This window comes from Marmota marmota, unplaced genomic scaffold (genome assembly GCF_001458135.2).
Source record: "Marmota marmota marmota unplaced genomic scaffold, marMar, whole genome shotgun sequence".
NCBI classification, from domain to species: Eukaryota; Metazoa; Chordata; class Mammalia; order Rodentia; family Sciuridae; genus Marmota; species Marmota marmota.
The window spans coordinates 10,665,578-10,685,528 of NW_025999961.1; positions in this window are offsets into that span (position 1 = coordinate 10,665,578).

The window sequence follows — 19,951 nt, forward strand, 5'->3', positions numbered from 1 at the left end:
ACAGATATTTAGCTAAAAGTAAACACTAACATAAAAGGTAAAAAGAAAAATTCTTGACGAAAATTTAGAACTTAAAATATCTGAATATATTTAATTATGAAATTGTACTAGATAATTGTAAAAAAAAGAAAGAAAGAAAAAGCTAAAATGTGAATCAGCAAGTAAATGTCAAAATGCTACACTGATACTGAGTAATTTAAGAGGATTCAGCAAGACTATTTACCATTTGGGTTCTCTGGAGTCTGTCCTTGCAACTTTCTTGCCAACCTGTGTCAATGCTATTGTCTCCTTTTACAGATAGTTAAATTTTATTTCAATTAAGATAACTTAATTGGGGGTATTCAGTTAACAGCATGAAAAATGTGATCATACCCTATACTGTCTCAAAAAAAAAAACTACCACTTTAATATAACTGAAATCCATAGTTCTATAATGAAGAAAGAAGGGTGGCAAAAAAAAAAAAAAGTCACAAAACGAGAAAAGTGGAAAGGAGGCATTGCATTCAAACATCACAGTCATGAAACATGTATGACAACAAAGGAGAAACCTGAATATCCACTGATTTGATGAAGCTTTAGGATACTTATTTTGAGCTGGAATTACTTTGAATAGTAGTTCCTGTTACCTGCTAGGTAAAAGACAAAATATTTTGCCTCACTGTAGCCAATATGTAGCTATGAAGGGTTCCTTCTTTTTTAAAATTAGAACATTTCTATTTATATCTATATTTTTATCTATTAAGGAGAGCATTGTTGTGTATATAAATATTTTAAAATGAGAATTATATTTTTCTATATTTAAAAAAATCACATAATATTTTAGATGAACACAATGCTTTTATTTTATTTATTTGTTTGTTTATATAATGTAATGCTGGCAATCAAACCCAGTGCCTAATAGTTGATAATAAGTTTTATGAACTCTCATTTCAAGTATATTATTCAATAAGCAATGAAAAGCAATTTCAAGTTTAGAATTTTAAAATTTCTGTTTATAATAGAAAACATAGTGACTTTTTTTTACCATTTAAATAATTTTTTTCTTTGAATCAAAGCATAATTTGAAAGTGGTTAAGGCAGATATCACTGTACATTTTAAAAAAAATATGTGCCTTTCATTAGTGATATTTTATATTTTGATATGAAAATATAATTCTAATTTAAATTCTTATATATAAGTTTATCTGAGGTCTTCAGTCTGGTTTCTCCATGTTATGAAATTTAGCAATGAAGTTATAGATCATCATAATTGTAAGGAGTGAAATTCTGAATTTAAAGTTATTTGAGAAAAGACTGAGGATTTTAAAAAAAGATTTTCATAAATAGAATATGTGTGTACAAACAAAATTCTTTTATATTCCCACCCCCTGAATTTTTATTTAAAACATTCAAGTATTTTGTAAAGGTAAAAGAAATTTATAATAAATTCTTACCACTTATCATTAATATTGATCATGCTTAATTTAACACATCTTCCCATTTATTATTTTTCCACACATATTTCTTTGTAATATACTTTAATATTTATATTATGTAGTCAAGATTCTCATTATAGTCTCCTGCATAACTTTGCAAAATATTTTCTTAATCTTACCTTGAACACACTATTATATAAAACTCTTAACTCATAAAAGCACATACAATATGAACGTGCACCTACGTGTATGCACATACACAGAGACCATTCAAATTTTCAACATCTATAATTTTACAGTCTTTGCCTTTATCTTACTCTGAATATGTAAATTCCTAAATTGTGATGCAAGAATTTATGGTGTTTATTCTTGCATTTGAAATGGCAAGAGGAAAACATGGTGCATAATAGTTTCTCCACATATACAGGTTGTTTTTTATTGTGTGCATATGTGTGAGAGAAGATATTCCATTGCAAATTTTGCTCAAGTTTATAACATATATATTCTTAAGTTTCCATATTCAATTATATTATTTTAAGATTCCTTTAAACTCTGCCAATCCACCCAATATCTCCTTCCCAATAAACTCTTCTAATAATCTTCAATAAAGTCTTCTATTATTTAATCTTCTATTAATCTTTAAAATTTGTTCAGGTACTTTTAAAAGTTCTGGATATCTAAGCCAACGTGGAGCTTTGAGAATGGCTATAAATTGACAGATTCCATCCTTAGTTGTCAATTCCACCATCAGTGTCTTTGGGTTTAGTAATGAACTATTTCTGGTTCTGTAATTTTTTTCTACCTCTTTCACCTACTTTTTTCTACTATTTTTTTCATAATAAATGAAATTAGTAAGGTAACTGAAAAATAAGGTATGTTAAATTCCCTCTCCGCTTTGTTTCATACCACCAAGGATACATGAACATATAGTCTCTTTCTCTCCCTCTCTCTCTTTTTCCCATTATAAATGGAAGCTTAACAAACTTCTGAGATGTGATGTTATAATGGCAAAAGGGTAGGCTGAGTTTTTGAGGCCCTGCAGCTCTCTGTCATACCCTCAATTTACACAAAGTCAGCTTTCCATGCTTCCGAGCTGTGCTCTGCTTTGCCATCCTGACAATCTGTTTATTATGATGAGGTCTCAGCTTTGACTTAATCTTGACATCAGTTGGCTTTTAGCTGAAAATCTGCAATTGAGATGGTGAAGCTGTCACTCTTGTTGACCTTTTAACAGTCTAGTGACAGAGACTCATTTCTTTTTGCTAGAGTTTAGTTAACCAGAGATTCTGTGGGCCACTTTAATTCAGAGATTTGGAAACATAAGCTAACAACCTGACAAATAGGATTAAAACATTCAATGTGTGAAAACATGCTTGTTATTCTAGCAGATGACAGAAGAATTTTAGGTTAGCTTATATAAGCTGCTTTTCAAAACACAAGAGCCAAATTCAGCAGAATAATTTCATTTCTCTTTTTAATTTTCTTGTGTAGAATCTTCCTTCAACTAAAACTGCACAGTTCTAAAAAATAAAATATCTTCAGCTAGGAATTTCCTGATAAAATTCAAACACAATGGAAATTGGGGATTACACATTTAAAATAATTTATAAAGCGTACTTACTATAACTGTGATATGATATGCTTTTGTAAACTATTGTAAAAATAAATATCTTAAAACTGGTAAAGCATAAAAAGTCCACAAGAAGCAATAATAAATTTTCAGAAACACATCCTTTTATTGCTTTTGTGGTAATACATATGCTTAGTAATCAGATAACTACAAATAATAATTCAAATTACATTCAATATCATTGAAACATAATGTGTCATCTCTATAAACTTTTCTTGAAGTCTTGAAAAATCAAAATATTTGTTTATATTTATTCTTTAAGTTTAAAGACACATGGGGATAAGAATATATTTCAGTGATAAAGTGCTTGCCCAGCATGCACAAAGTCCTGGGTTTTGATCTTAATACCATGGAGAAAACATAAAAAGAAAAAATACATATACACATTTATATGTATATATATATATGTTTATATATATATACACAGACACTTGTATGTTTCATTATATTAGCAATCTTGAACTCTTAAATTTGTATAATTCTCCTATGATAATCTCACAAAATGTGTATTCATGATCTACACTTTTTATCACATTTTCTGTTATTTCTCTGCAATTTTCCCTTTTAATCGTTTGCAATATTTGCCTGATTCATATTAATCTTTTAATAGTAATTCTACCTCATCATTATAATAAATCATTTTAATGAGCATTTTTAAAAACACTTCTGATATTCTTATCAAGCATTTAATAGCACAAATTAAGTAAATGGAAAATCATGATTTCATTTGTATTCACTGTAATAATGTTATTCATAAGGCATTATTTTGGCATTCATGTGAATGCAACTCTATTTCCATGGAAATTTATTTTTATTTTGACTTTAATTGAGTCAACTTGACTCATTGTTCTAGCAGGTTTAGTTATTTGAATCAGATTACCCAAGAAAAAAATTCAGGTACAAATTGAAGAAGCAAATTTGTATACTTTGAATTAATGTTTTTTTTAACCTGCTTAAAAAAAATTCACAATTTAAATATGGGGATTTGTATAGCAATCAGAATTTCTACTTTACCTTCAGAAATAGGGTTTGGGGATGCAAAAATCAACATGTTTATATAAAGCATTCTCCAGCATGTGAAAGGTCCAATTCGTCTCTCATTTTGTACTTGTTTCCCTACATGGAATAATTTCCTATCCCTTGATGACCAGTGTGGTGCACCATTTAGAATGTAGTCTTGCTTAAGGAGTAGTGGTACCACCTTGTCCTTTTCACCTGTGAACATTGCTTACAATCTCAGGCCAAATACAGGGCCTCATTAACTGACTCTCTTATTAGTGGACAGGTAATTAGGGCAGAGCACAATTTGTTAGGGTTTCAAAAGATCAGGCAGCAAATATCCATAACAGGATGAACAACTTGGCTGGATTAATCTCAATCTTGATGAGAGCCAGGAATTTTTTGCACTAGGTAGACGTTTTGATCATATTGAATCTTCGTGTTCACAGTTTCTATTTTCTAGAAAAAGTGCTTGAATTGGCAACATGCTAAGGAACCACGTTATTGTTTCAGAAATTGTCAGATTAAAAACCTGAAGTAATCAACCACCAAAGGTCTTAATACTGTGTTCTGTTGTCTTTGTTTTTCTTCCCTTGTACTTACTGTCCTAAATGAAGCCCTGAACTTCACTCTTTTAATTCTTTCAAGAGTACTGTATCAATTGAGAGTTTAATTTGTATGGGATCAACTTTTCTAATATAGCAAGGTACAATATTTTAAGTAAGCACATTTTTTTTTCATTTAGCAATTATTGTTAAGTATACTGTTTACTCTTATTGTTGTTCTTTCTAAAAATAGTACTTTACAATAATTATGCTTGGTTGGCACATGATTTGGTTTTTCTGTTTTCCAAGGAAAAGGAGCCCTTATAATGCCCTTGTCATTCAGCCAGTCCCACACTACCCTGACCTTTCCTACTAGGAAGTATTGTTATTAACTACATTTTAGTTCTTTTTGTTAAAATTTGCATCATAATTACAGGATGCAGATTCCGAATTCACCAGACTTTAATTTTATAGTATAATGGTCAATAATAAGTTATTCTTTCTGGTTCTTTTTCTTTTTTAAATGTGGAAAATACCACATGGCTTGTCAAGTGCATAAAGATACTTTAAGCACTAGAGTTGATTAGGAATTTAGAGGGTATTTTCAATAATAAAGCTTTGTCTAACTTTTTGACAATTAATATTTTAGGCCAGGACAGTTTATATCTTTACATCTAAATGAAGCGTTTTAGCTCTGGATCAGAACTATTATAAGAGGAGTGAGAGAGAGGGAAAGGGAAGTAGCAAGACTTTATTTTCAGAAATAAGAAAACCAGGTTAAGTGTTTTCTATAAAATAACAATCTATTCTCACTAGAACTAATTTTCTTTTTTTTAATAGTTGTTGATGGACCACATGCCTTTATTTTATTTTTATGTGTTGGTGAAGGAAGGAACACAGTGCCTCACGTGTGCTTGACAAATGATCTGCCACTGAGCTATAGCCTCAGCCCCTTAGAATTACTTTTCTAAAAATATAAAATTAACAATATTGTTTCAACTGATCAAAGTCCTTATCAATAAGATAAACTTTAGATAATTATGAATAGAACAGCAATCATTTATATTTCCATTGTCTGTTTCCTTTACCCTATCAAAGCAAACTGAGCACTTGTAATTCCACAAATGCTTTTGTTTTGTGTTTGTTCTTTCTCAGATATGAGTCTTTATGACCAGAAGTGTCTAGTATTTTTTGTCAGCACACTAATCTTCCTGACATTCTTTAAAATCTTGTCTGTTGACATCACCACTTCCAGTTGTGACTTTGGAAGTAAAGTGATTACTCCTTTGCTTTCATTGTCATTGTGAGTTACATTTTGTGTGTTCATATATGAAGGTAGAAGAACTGGAGTGGAAAGAATAGCCAATGATAAGCCTGAAAGAAAAAAAAATACCATATGTTAGAGTATTATGGGATATATGTGAGGTTCTTCATTGGGAATTAGATGTGCTGTTTTTTTCTCCAGAAAGGACCCAAAAGATGAAGCTAACTGGATTTTGAACTGCAGATCTTGGAACTGAAACTGATACACAAGGACATCACTTAAATTTGAGGGATCCATATCAGAGGAACAATCCAAACACGGTGATTATTAAGTCAGAGCAAGACAGTTGAGTAGAGAGAAGAAAGCAGAAACCTGAATAATATCTTGGAATGAAGTCTTGTGGATAGTAGCAACAGACTGTGTGTGTGTGTGTGTGTGTGTGTGTGTAGAAGGATATTTTCAGAGTCATTCAAAAAAAAGAAGCAAGCTGATAAGGAAACCAAGCCAGTTCAGAAGGAAAAAAATGACCTGGGTTGGGCCAGAGTTTGAATAGTAAACTTTTCTGTTAATTAATTTTGAAGTGGGTGCTTTATCACTATTGCACAAGTCAAATGATATGTAAAAAAAAATTTGTTTCACTTGATTTTGATAAGGGCATTACATATTTATATAATGAGTCTTAAAATAAGAACTTTCTTTTATAAAATGACTGCATGTGATAAAATATTATATAAATGATAAAAATAAATTACATTATTGAATAGTTTAATACTCAAGACATTAGGCAAAACTGTAAAAACATAATAATACTTGCTCTTCTTAAAAAGTTCTAATAATCACTTTATTTGAAGAAAATAATTGTGTCTTCTAAGCATTATGCAATTTGACCAAGATCTATGAGAATATACAAACCAAGTGCCTGTCCTTCATTCTTGAACTCTGAAAGTTTCACTTCTCATAGCTGATCTCATCTGTATGTAATTACTTTGTGGGTAACTTCTTGCAACTCTTAACAGAGGAAGCTATTTTTTCCAAAAGAAGTACAATTTAATGTCTTTATTTTAATAGTTCTCACTAACATCGTTAACACATACTAACAAATATATGATTAAGTTTTAATACACAAATTAAGTTGGATTCAGGAATATATTGCTAGAAGTCCTTTATGCACTTACAAAGAGGTATTCAGGATGCAAAAATGAGATGAATTTTCCACTTCCAATTTAATTAATTGCTTTCTGACTATGCTTTTTGGAGTCATATTCAGAATTTTTTTTAATCTTGAATCTGGAATTTTGTATTAATTAGCATATTTTAAAGCAAAATGAGACTTTATTATTGAAACTTCCTATACAACAAAGAAATATTTTTAGATTAGATGAAAATGAATGTATTTCAGCTAGCTATGAAACCAGTATCATTTTCCCTGATGCATAGTCAAATACTTCTTATAATATAAAATATTCTACCTTTAGGTAACAGGTACTCAAACATTTCTTTCAATCCTCTTTAAATCTTTTGTAGTAACTTTTCATATTTGCAATAGACATTGACATTTCTGCCTGTCTATAAAACTCTGCGTATTGAGGAAAAGAAAAATATATTACTTAACTTTGCTTCCTTTTGTATTCTACATTATAAGGTTATTTGACTCTAAATGTGAATATAAGAAATAAAAGTCATTGTCATTGTAATTAGAATAAGGAACTCATGCCAGGAAGTGCCAGATTAGTCAGAATAATAGTTAATTTAATAGTTGGTGCAAAGCTTCCTGATAGTCTGCTGCAGTCCGGCTGCAGCAAAATAACCGGGGGGTGACGAACAACTTGTGTACATTGATACAGCAGGAGTGGGAGCCGTTTATTGTAGGACAGGAGGGGTACATATACAATCCACACAGCTTATCTTAATTAACATAAAGTAGATACAGCAGTCAACCAATAAGGAATCTCCACACTTAATGGCTCCCTGGCATTACTTCTCAAACCACTCCCTCTGGCAAAATGCCAGGCGCCATCTTGACTTGTTTACAGACCCTAACATTTCCCCCCTTTTGTTTAATTTAAATAATGACCATAGTGGTTTTTACACAAACACCATAAATAATCTGCTACAAGCAGAAGGGGAGGATACAAAATGCCACAATACCAAGCCAATTGATGGCTCCATGCAAGAAGCCCTTGGAAAAATTATACCAGCAATGACACCATTAGCAAAGATACCGAGTTACAATTTGTTGTAGATTACAGTTTGTTGTCTCAGTCCAGGTAAAGCAGTGTCTCAATAGATTAACTAACAGTCCAGGTAAATCACAGTCCAGGTAAGTTCTGCAGGCAGCTAGCTTAAGTTGTAGCAGCAGAAACAGCCTAAGCTGTAGCAGTAGAAAGAGCAATCAGCTATGATGATCTAAAGTTCTCAGCAACACTGGAAATTCTTCCATCCTTGTCCTCACCAGCACTGGGACGAAGGCAGGAACTCCGGCAATGATGCTAAAGAAAATCCTGTAGTATTCCAGCAGGCACTAAGAAAACAACCTTCTGAACAATTTAGTACATTATCTCAAGGTTTTTTACATTTGAAATAAGCCCTAATCGTGCTCATTACTCATTAGCTTCCAGGTGTGGGAGAACCATTGTAGTTACTGGCCTTGGTGATCAAACTTCAGGGACACGGGCTGTCTTCCACCTGCAGCGTCCTGGGCAGCCCCAGATGGCCCCTCTGGGGAGTGTTCCTGGACTCAAACTGCCACTGGGCACAGGGAGCAAGAGCCTGAGAGACCGTGCCTCAGGGTCAGGTCTGGATTTGGGCTCTCGGCAGTGGCGTCCACTCCCCGGGCGGGGTCAGGGAAGAGCCGGCTGCCACCACTTGGAAAGTCCTTGCTGCACCATGACCAGCTCGTGCTTCACCGATCAATTCACGCACCCTCCGGTAATGAAAAGTATTTAGTAATAGCCTTTTGCTGCAACTTTTTTCCTAATAATCCTTCTTCTTCTGAACTTTCTTTTTCTTTCTGACTAGAGTTCCTGGGCTTCCATCAACACATGCCCTAACTGCTCTTGGTTCCACTGGGGTGCCTTCTTCCCTTAGTAATTTACTTAACACCCCTTCCATATTTTCATCACAAAGACAGTACAACATTTCAAGACAAAACAAGACACAAACATCCTGTATCAATCTTCTGCATTTTCTCAAAATGGCCATTTTTCCTCTCACCCTATCTGCATAGGGACGAGCAGATTTGCTCCCGTTCTATCTATGGACAGGCAGCTTTTTCTTTTTCAACTTACCCCCAAGTGTCCCGGGGCTCCCCGTATGGGCCACCATCTGCCAAACTCCGGCTGCAGCAAAATAACCGGGGGGTGACGAACAACTTGTGTACATTGATACAGCAGGAGTGGGAGCCATTTATTGTAGGACAGGAGGGGTATATATACATTACACACAGCTTATTTTAATTAACATAAACTAGATACAGCAGTCAACCAATAAGGAATCTCCACACTTAATGGCTCGCTGGCGTTACTTCTCAAACCACTCCCTCTGGCAAAATGCCAGGTGCCATCTTGACTTGTTTACAGACCCTAACAGTAGTCCATCATAAATTTAGCACTANGTTCTTGACATGCCTTTTTTTTTTTTTTTTTGTCACAGCAGCAAAAAAACTGACTAAAGCAAGCACTGATGTATGATCACTATTATGATCAGGTATTCTTTTTATATATCTTGAAGCAGAATTTTGTAAGAAATGTTTTAAAAAGCTGTTCAGACAATTATAAAATACTTCCCATGCTATAAATGTCTCTGATTATCCACTAGAATTAATTTCCTATCAACTTGGAGAATCCCAGGACAAACAATCCCAGAACACGAGTTTCCAACTATGCCTGAGCCATAATCCAGAAGTTCTTATATAGTGACAGCATAACATTTACTACTGGTATATTTCCTGAACTTTGAACTAGAGGTGACTTTAGAAATAGCTCACTTTAATTCTGCAATGCTTGGGGTAATTTATAACTCAGATGCCTCAAAAGATCAAATTACTATTACTTATCAAGGATGACACCACAAACTCAGCCTGAATTTACCACCACTGAGTTTCTTATAGTCCTAGCATCAAGAAATTATTTAAGTAGACTGGGAATATGATTAATAACAGATCCTTATTGATAGTTACTCAAATGACATACTTAATTTAAAATTGAAAGATGGATAAGTCACAATATGATGAAATTAAATATTTCGTTTTAATTATCCAATTTTATGCAATTATTTCTGTATCTGAAAATATAAATCTAATTTTCTTGTCTGATGGGTTGCTCACTACTTTTCAGTGACATTTATAATTACAATGACAGTGTCTAATTGAAGGATATACAAATAAAACAATAAATAATCACATATTTCATTAAAACAGTTTATAAATTAATTTTAAAACTTAATTTGAATTTCAAAATGCATAAATGAAGGTCTTATCATAAGAATATGGTATTTGTTTATGTAAATAAATGGATATAAATAGGATAATTCAAATAGCAAAACCTGAAAGTGGTCATATATATTGGGAAAGAAAGGATAATACTGAAGAAATAAATAATGAATATACTTATTATAAACAGAAACTCCTAAAAAAGTCTCCATGTAAATAGCTTTTCACTTAATTAACTTATTTTATTGAGCCTAAGGAAATGATAGAAATTTTTTAGCAATTACACACATAAAATGATATACATTATCATCATGCAAATGAGTATTCTTCATATGCTTCAGTTATTTGCAAATTATTAAACAGATTTCATGAAATAAATTAATTACAAATATTAGTGTTGTTCAATATTCTAATACTTTATACAAAATATTATATTTAACATTATTAACTCTTAAAAGTATATCACTAAAATTATTTTTTGTAACATTTTATATTTTTTCTATAAATAAAAATTCATGCTTCTATATTAATTTTTATACTTTAATAGTTAAAATATATTCAGTTTAGGAAGTGGAAAAATATTTAATGCATTTATAGATTATAAAATATTATACTGGATTCTGAAGACATTGTTTACTGATTTAAAAAAAACAATTGTAGTTTTAGTAAAATTGTGAGATCATTTATTTAAGAGAAGTAGGAAAATGGTAATGTTATACAAGTGAATTATTTGAGGCTGACATTTATTGTGACCCCAAATTATTTTACTACTATATTTTTATACTAAAGTGAAAAAGAATTCTGGACTAGAAAAGTTCTTAAATTGATACTATACTTCAATTTTTATGCATGACGTTAGTACATTTTATACATATGTTCACCATGGTTTTGTTATCATTATGTTTGTATCAGTGCATTATAATTATTCATAATACTGGCATTCACTGTGACATATTCATGCACATGCATAACATAATTTACATCATTAAATTCCCAGAACTTCACTTTCCCTTTCTTTCTTATTCCCCCATCATCTTCCTCTACTTATTTATTCTATTTTCATTGGTGCATTATAATTATACATAAAAATGGGATTCATTGTGATATTTTCATAAAAGTATATAACACAATTTAGTTAGTTTTATATCCAGGATTCCCGTTTTCCCTCCCCTTCTCCCTGTACTTTGGTACCCCACCTCTATTCACTTTAAATATTACTTGATGACTTGTTTGAGAGTAACAGGATAAATAATTTATAGTGAATATATAACCTTTAATGAAGAGGAGATTTTGTATGCTTGACAGAAAGACCTTTCTTCCATTTATAACCATAATATCTTGTATATCTTACTGTATACTACAAGTAAGAGGCAAAGGTAATTGTGCTGGGGAAACAAAGAGAATATAATATTGTTCTCTGCTAATAAATAATGCCCATGAAAAAGAATCAGTGGATATAAACTACTTAATAAGTGACTTGAATACAAATTTGCAAGTCTTATAAAATGAAATACAAATGGAAGAGCTAATCTGATGTGAAACACTACTGAGAAGGTGGATTTCAGAGATTTTTCTATAGTTTTTTTTTCTTTTCCCCTACCTCCTACTCCTTCTATTCCTCCTCCTCATTCTTTTCCTCCTCCTCCTCCTCCTCATTCTCCTTTTTATTTTCAAGTGATAGTATAAAACTAAGTAATTTTCACTCTTTGGAAATATCAACTTTTGCTTATTTTGGCTCTATTCATATTCAGATTCTCTTTAAATGGCTTGATTTTTTTTTAACTTGGTGTAAAAATAGCATTAAATTTTAAAATATTTTTATTTTATATAAATGTTATTTTGAATTGTTATTTTAATTGCTAAAAGTAATAAGGTACAACTTGTGCCATGTAATAAATCAATACATGCACATGATCAAATCATTTTGATATATTTGTACTTCAACCATTATAAACAAGCACTCAGCCAGTTGAGCAACATCACTAGCCCCATAGCAAACTTTTCATAGCTAGCATACATATTATATCACTTACATTTACAAAGGAAGAAGAGCTAGAGAAAGAACCTAAAAACTAAATTAAAAATTCATAAATCACATTCTCACCAACACTTATTGCTGTTTGTATTCTTGATAACTGACATTCTGACTCTCATACATTGATGGTGGGATGTAAATTGGTGCAGCCAAACTGGAAAGTAGTATGGAGATTGCTTGGAAAACTTGGAATGGAACCACCATTTGACCTTGCTATCCCACTCCTTGGTCTAAACTCAAAGGACTTAAAAACAACATACTACAGTAACGCAGCCAAATTTTGGAACCAACCTAAACACCCTTCAATAGATAAATGGATAAAGAAACACACACACACGCACACACACACACGCACACACACACACACAGGAGTATTACTCAGCAATAAAAGTATATAAAATTATGGCGATTGTAGGTAAATGTATGGAGTTAAGAGAATATCATGCTAAGCAAAGTAAGCCAATCCTAAATAACTAAAGGCTGAATGTTTTCTCTGATAAGTGGTTGCTAATCCATAATTGTGGGGCAGGTAGGATGAGTGAAGGAACTTTGGATGGGGCAAAGGGGAGGTGGGAGGAGGGAGAATGGGGGTAGGGAAGAGGGTGAAATAAGAGGGACATCATTACTCTAGGTACCTGTATGATTGCATGAATTGTCTGACCCTTCTTTGGATACAATCAGAGAAATCAAAAATAAAATTTAAAAAAATCATAAATCAAAAAAAAACAGCTTTCTTAATTTCTGGGTGGGGGGGTTCCAGTTTCAGCAGAATTATTTTGAATCTAATACTATTTCTTGCTCATATTTTTGCCACATCAAAGGATTCCAGCAAAAGCAGACATAATAGAAAACAACAAACAAACAAGATACAAAGATGCTAAACTATATTTTAATTTACATGGGATCTTAAATTGTTATTTATTTTTTACATTCAGTACCTTTCTATTGTAAATATTATCACAGCCATGGTATATATTAGCTATATAATAGCACAGTATATACTAGCAATCTCTGTGGATTATACCTTTTATAATATCTTGATGACAGAAGATATTAGAATTAAAATAGAGACTGTGGCTAGGACACATATAAAATTAGAGGATATGAGCCAAGCCCAGGATTTATGAGTATTAAAGTATTGTCTTGTGCAGTATCTTCTAGCAAGTGTTGAATTATGTTTGATAAATAAAATAAACAGGATTTTGTGTATTTCTAGCTATGAGTTATGTATTATAAGCTTTTGGTTGAAAAATGAGACATACACCTCTTCTTATGTCATTCCTATATACATATGTAGAAAAATGTAGTAATTATATAGTGAAACAATAGTAGGATTTTGTTTGTTTGTTTTTATGAAATTAGAATACCTGGTTGAAATCTCTTTTCTAACATGTGCAGATGATGTGATCTTGTACAATATACTAACTTCTATCTAATATAAAAAGTGGGGGCAATCATAGTTTTATATTTGATGTGAAAATTTAATGTGTTTCTATCAGTACCTTTAAGGGACACTGCTTAGCCCATTTAATGTCCTGTACAGCTACATTGTGTACTTATTAACCTTAATATCCTAGTATTACTTGTGGAGTGACACCAGATACATATCCATATTTGTTGGTATTTTGTAAGTTAATCAGAAGCTCATCTCTTAAATGAATTTCTAAAAATAAATGACTTCAATGTTTATGCTTCTAAAACATTTTTAAAATAGTTGCATACTTTGTCCATTTTTCTTTGCAGAAAGTCTCCTAGAGATCTCCCCTTTGTCATTCGAATGAAATTACTTGATGCCATGTTTTAGCACTAATAGAATGAAAATATCCATAGGAAGATTGGTGTAGAAAGATTGAATTTTAATGTTTTAGTAATTAGTAATAAAAGTTATGAGACATTTGTCCAAATGAGCAAACAAATAGATTTCATTGTTGTTATAGAATGAAAGCATGAATTATATAAAGAGCTAACTTTCAGTAAGCAGTATATTTTAAATTCTTCTTTAGAAATTATGAATTATGGATATAGATTCTATTGGGCTTATGTCAAAATAATTTTCCAGGGTAGGAATCTTGCTTCCAGGCAATTTTATTCATATTTTTTGTTTGGTTGCACCTTTTCAGTGAAAAATTATACATTGGTTTCGGGATTTTACTCTATTAAATGAGCATACTAAATCCAATCCCTGAGTTGATCAGGTGGAAAGGAACTGTTAACATCAACAGACTGGGAAGGTGAAGCTGAAATTGGTGATATACAAATAGTTGTGGTAGTCGCTTTCCATGTGGATATATATGGAAAGGATCAAGCATCTCTAAAGAGTTGCTTTAGACAATACTAAAATGGCTTTCTGTCACAAAAATTGACTATCTTTTTATATGAAAATATAACTGGTCATTCTGAAAAGTGGAAAATTGAATTTATTCTATAGTTCAAATCAGAACACAAACAACAGAGAATGTTATTTGTATAACACTCTTGATTCGTATTACTATGACTCTCATTCTAATGCTCTTTGACAAGTTGATAATGATTTTGGGACTTTACATAATTCTTCAAAAGACTCAAAGGAAAAAAAAAGCTGTTATATGTAAAGTAACCCTTTTTTAAATACCTTTATTTATCTGTTTGTTTATTTATTTATTTATTTTTATGTGGTGCTGAGGATTGAACCCAGTGCCTCATGCATGCTCAGCAAGCACTCAACCACTGAGCCACATCAGCCCCCAAATCTAATAATTTTTCAATTAACATATTTATATGAAAATAGTTTTGTGAAATCATTAACCTTTTAGATACAGTCTTATAATATTATTTCTTATTCTACTTATCTCAATATTTATTACCAAATCGTAAACAAATTTGACGAAAAATAGAATTGATCTTAGTATTTCTAGAATATTCACATTAAAGCAAAATGTTGTATTGTTTTGAAAATTGTAAATAGCCAAGATTTGGAATGGATATTATAATAGGCAATAACCAAATCAGGACACTAACTCACTATAAAAGCAAAGATGGTACCAAAAATTGTATGGTAAAATGCAGACATAAAATAGAGGCTAGATATGAACTGCCAGTGTTATGCTCGAATTCAGGACCCCCAAAAGACCACCAGAGGCCAAGATCGATGTAAGCAGCAAAGAGGTGTTTATTGCAAGCTAGCTCGGTCGTACACATTCACACAGAAACCGCACACAGAAACTGGTGATGCTGAGAGGCCCCAGCCTAGGGTTTGCAGCAGTTTTATACACTCTTTGGGGAAGGCAGGGACTTCACATACATTATAGCATCTCTTAGCAAATCATCACACACTGCAGGAAAATCATAAAACAACTCTAAAACATGATTAGCACATTCACTGGCGGGAACAAGTTGGGTAGGGGTGATTGATTACTACAAGAGGGGGATTCATTTGAACTGATTGGTATAAGCCAAGAGGGGTGTTCATGCTGAACTACATGGTTTCCCAACACGTTATCAGCCACCATAAACTACTGGGAGGGTCATCTGGCATCCCAAGTATTTCCCTGTCTCATGCTGATTGGTGGCTGCTAGGGGGTTGCTATGGGTCCCCACCTAACCTGACTGTGTCAGGGACACCTGGCAGAGCAGATCTCTCCTGGCAGAGTGGGTATGTGCCTAGGAGTGCTCTGTGGGTCCTTCTCAGGACAAAGGTCACACCTCCTTCCTTGGACAGGCTTTGCTCTGAGGTAGAGGTGGTTTTTCACCAGTAAGTGAGAGGGGTTATAGTCCAGCTGACTATCAGGTCAATAAAAGGATGAAGCTATACAGGAAATGAGCACATAATATTTACAGAAGGGATACAAACAGTGAGCCTACCAATGAATCTTTTGACATCACTGCTATATTTATGTTTGTCCTTGTTTATTGCTTTGTTTTCTTATTGGACTATAATCATTTTTTTTTCTTTGTCTAGTATGTCATGTTATGGGTAGGTCTTGCTTAAGACTATTACTATCAAATTTTAATCAAATACACACAAAATGAATTGTATTATTCAGCAATGAATCAGTAGTATACTGTTAATAATTTGTTCAAATTATTGAATACTTTTTCCTTTTTGCACTTCAGTTTTTGTTATATGAGGTTTCATATTCAAAATTATTTCAACTTTTTAAAAAAAAATTAATATAATATTCATTGAGAATTTATTTTCAAATATACTTTATATTGTAGAGCAAATACCAGTAAACTTTAAAAGAACTGAACAATTTATATTATAGACTTGTGAACCATATGGTCTGTGTCCTAATTATTTAACTTTGTTTTTCCAAGAGTATCATCCTTAGATGACACGTGAATGGATTAATGTGAATAAAACTACAATACGTTGTAATAAAATTATATTTACCAAAAAAAAAAAAATCTTTTGAGCCAGATTTGGCCCATACACCATAGTTTGCTGAATGTCTGTAGTGGGGTATGATTTCTCCACCAGCAGAAATGTTGATATAAAAGGGACCTTTATTAGGGTGCTTAGAGAAACTGAACCAATAGTATATTCATACATGTAAATATATGAGATTTATTATAGAAATCGCTTTATACAATAATAGAGGGCAAGAAGTCTCACAAACTACTATATATAAGCTGGAGTACTACCAAAAGAGTGAGTTAATTTTGTTCAAGTAAAAATTCCTGATAGAGAAGGAAGTCTTGGTTTGAGGTCCAGAGTTTAATACTCCAGGTCCAGAGTATAGATAGCATGAGAGGGTAGACAACTCAGCTGGAAAAATGAGAGAAAATGTGTCCTGTCTAAGCCTTTTTGTTATGGCTATACTTTCAATGTTTCAGATAATGGCTGCCAGTGGATCTGGGGGCAGATTCTTCTTTATGGTTCTGATTCAGATGCTATCTTTTCTAGAAGCACTCACAGATTTTACCAGTTATCAGGGCTTCCCTTCCCTTAGCTCAGTCAATTTGCTACCTAAAATTAACCATCACAGAGTCATATTTTTTTTTAAATTAACCAGTTTATGCTTTTAAATCAAAGTTCCTGATGTATCTATGAATTTGATAGTTTATGGTCAGTACATAAATAAAAAATATCTTTTCACTGAAATTATTTTGAATATTTTAGCTTATAATCATTATACCTTAGCAGAGTGTGGTGGTACACACATGTAATCTCAGCATTTTGGGAGGCTAAGGCAGAAGGATCACAAATTCAAAGTCAGCCTCAGCAAAAATGAGGCTCTAAGCAACTAAGTGAGACCCTGAAAATAGTGCTGGGGATGTGGCTCAATGGCTGCATGCCCCTGGGTTCAATCCCCAGTGCCAATAAATAAATAAATAAATAAATAAATAAATTTGAAAATTATGCTTTACCTGTAATTCGGGATTTGTATCCAATTTTCTGAAGCACTTCAAATCCATTGAGAGGATTCTGGTTAAAAGAAGTTAAAAATTAACACATATGCCTCAGTGAGAAGAGTTTGATTATATATCACTCCATGAATAATGCATTCAGTTCCCTACATAATTGATAATAGTTGTGCAATTAAAAATATAAAATACATTTTTAAAAAAGAAAAAGTAGATCAAACTCTCCTTACATAATCTTAACTTCTATATATTTGTTTTGTTTTGGTTAATTTTGGATATTTTTTTTCACTATCAAGGATTGAACCCACAGGTACTCTGCCACTCAACTATACCTCCAGCCCTCTTACTTTTTATTTAGACAGTGTCTCCCTAAGTTGCCCAGGCTGGCTTCAAATGTGTGATCCTCTGCATTAGCTTTCTACATAGATTGTCTCAGAGGCATGGGCCATCATCTCTGGATGAACTTCTGTGCTTAATGTTGATGACTCTAGATAAGTGTATGTAGAAGAAAAATACTCTGTTAATATATATTTTCCATGGAAATTTCTCATGCTTTTGAAATAGGTAGTCTCCCTCACACAACCAAATATAATGCTAAAATTTCTCACTAAATTTTATTGTGTAAGTTAAAATTTTCTCCTGAAAACCCAATATATTTCATGTTTAATTCAAAAATTCCAAAGTTATTTTGGAACACTTTTATTTCAGCAAATTACAATCTATTTTAGTAGTCAATTGTAGTATTAATATTCATATTTCAATTCAGCCTACAAATAATCCTTGTTCTAATCAGAATATGCAAACCGTCAGTATTATACACTGTCAACATCCCTTTAAAAATTCAGATAGGAAAAAATGTTTTTTAGAACAATAAGGGTGTAATGTAAAATATAGATTTTGTTCTTGAGGGATCTAATAATCTTGTTGATATAGATGATCAAGATTATACGTTTTTAAACTTATGTTTTTTTTTTTCAGAAAATTTTATCTTTATGAAATATAACTGTTTCATTATAGGAGTATGCATGAAAAAGAGCATTTTATAGTAAAGTGCCGCAGTCTGGCTGGGCACAAATCACGAGCCATTGAAGCAGGAACAAACTTTATTTCTGAACTCCACCAGCACACTCCACACACGCTCCCGGGAACTCTCCCGAACGCCCACGCGGCTCCTGCAGGAACCACCAACCTGAAATCCCTCCTCCAGCACTTCCCCAACCAATGAGAACTCTTCAGGAATCCCCGCCAGAGCTCAAGCAGAACTCAACAGAAACTCCTCGAGAACTCAAAAGTCATCATCTTAATGGCTTGCTGGTGTCACCTCTCAACCACTACTTGGGGCAAAAATGTCATGCGTCATCCCAACTCGGCTGTGGCCCTCAACAGTAAAGAGATTTCCATTTAATAAAATTAATCTCAATAAATTACCTCTCAGGAATAAGAATATTTTTTCTTAGCATATTAAGATTCACTAGGATGAAAATTTACACTATAAAATCCATAATACTTTTATTATTGCATAATCATTGTGCATAAAGTTGCCTCAAGAGTAATCTGAAAATTAATACAACATCTCCTTTGTAGATAATAAAATTACCATCAGGCTTAACCATGAAAAAGTAATATAAATGATTGATGATCAAAATTTTCTCTGTGTTAGCCACTCAATGTCCAAGCAACTATCATACTGGTTTTCATTAATGTCAATAGGGATCAATTATTTTAAAGCAAATTATTCAATTATAGTGAGATAATTATTTTTGTCTAATATCACCTGTTATGTTTTCAGAATTTTCACAGTAGCAAATATAGAACCTTGGAAAAATTAAATCTTTGATTGTGTTTTATATTACTAATGAACAGCTTCTAGAGGTATAATTAGATGAACATAGTTGTTTAGTATAATTGAAGGATATATAATTTTCTTGTGTTTTATCAAAACATTTCCCATGATGTACACTAGAAATTGTGATGGCCACTCTGTTAACTACATGGCCTTCTGAGGCAACACTGTGGTCCTGACCTTATACATGAGTCCTAGTTTCCTGTCACTTGAGCAAATTATAGTGCATTTCTATTTGTGTCTGATGTTCTTACCTCAAAATATAAGGTTCAAAAAGTGCTATTATACTTATCCTTTCTCTCTCAATACTCATATCTCAGAATAAATATAGCATATAAGATTAAATTTTCCTTATGGTCAAGTCCAACCAACAGTCACTGATGTCTCAAAGATTCAATCTTCACTCAAATCTGCATTGAAATAGTCTGCATTGTTCTAGATTATC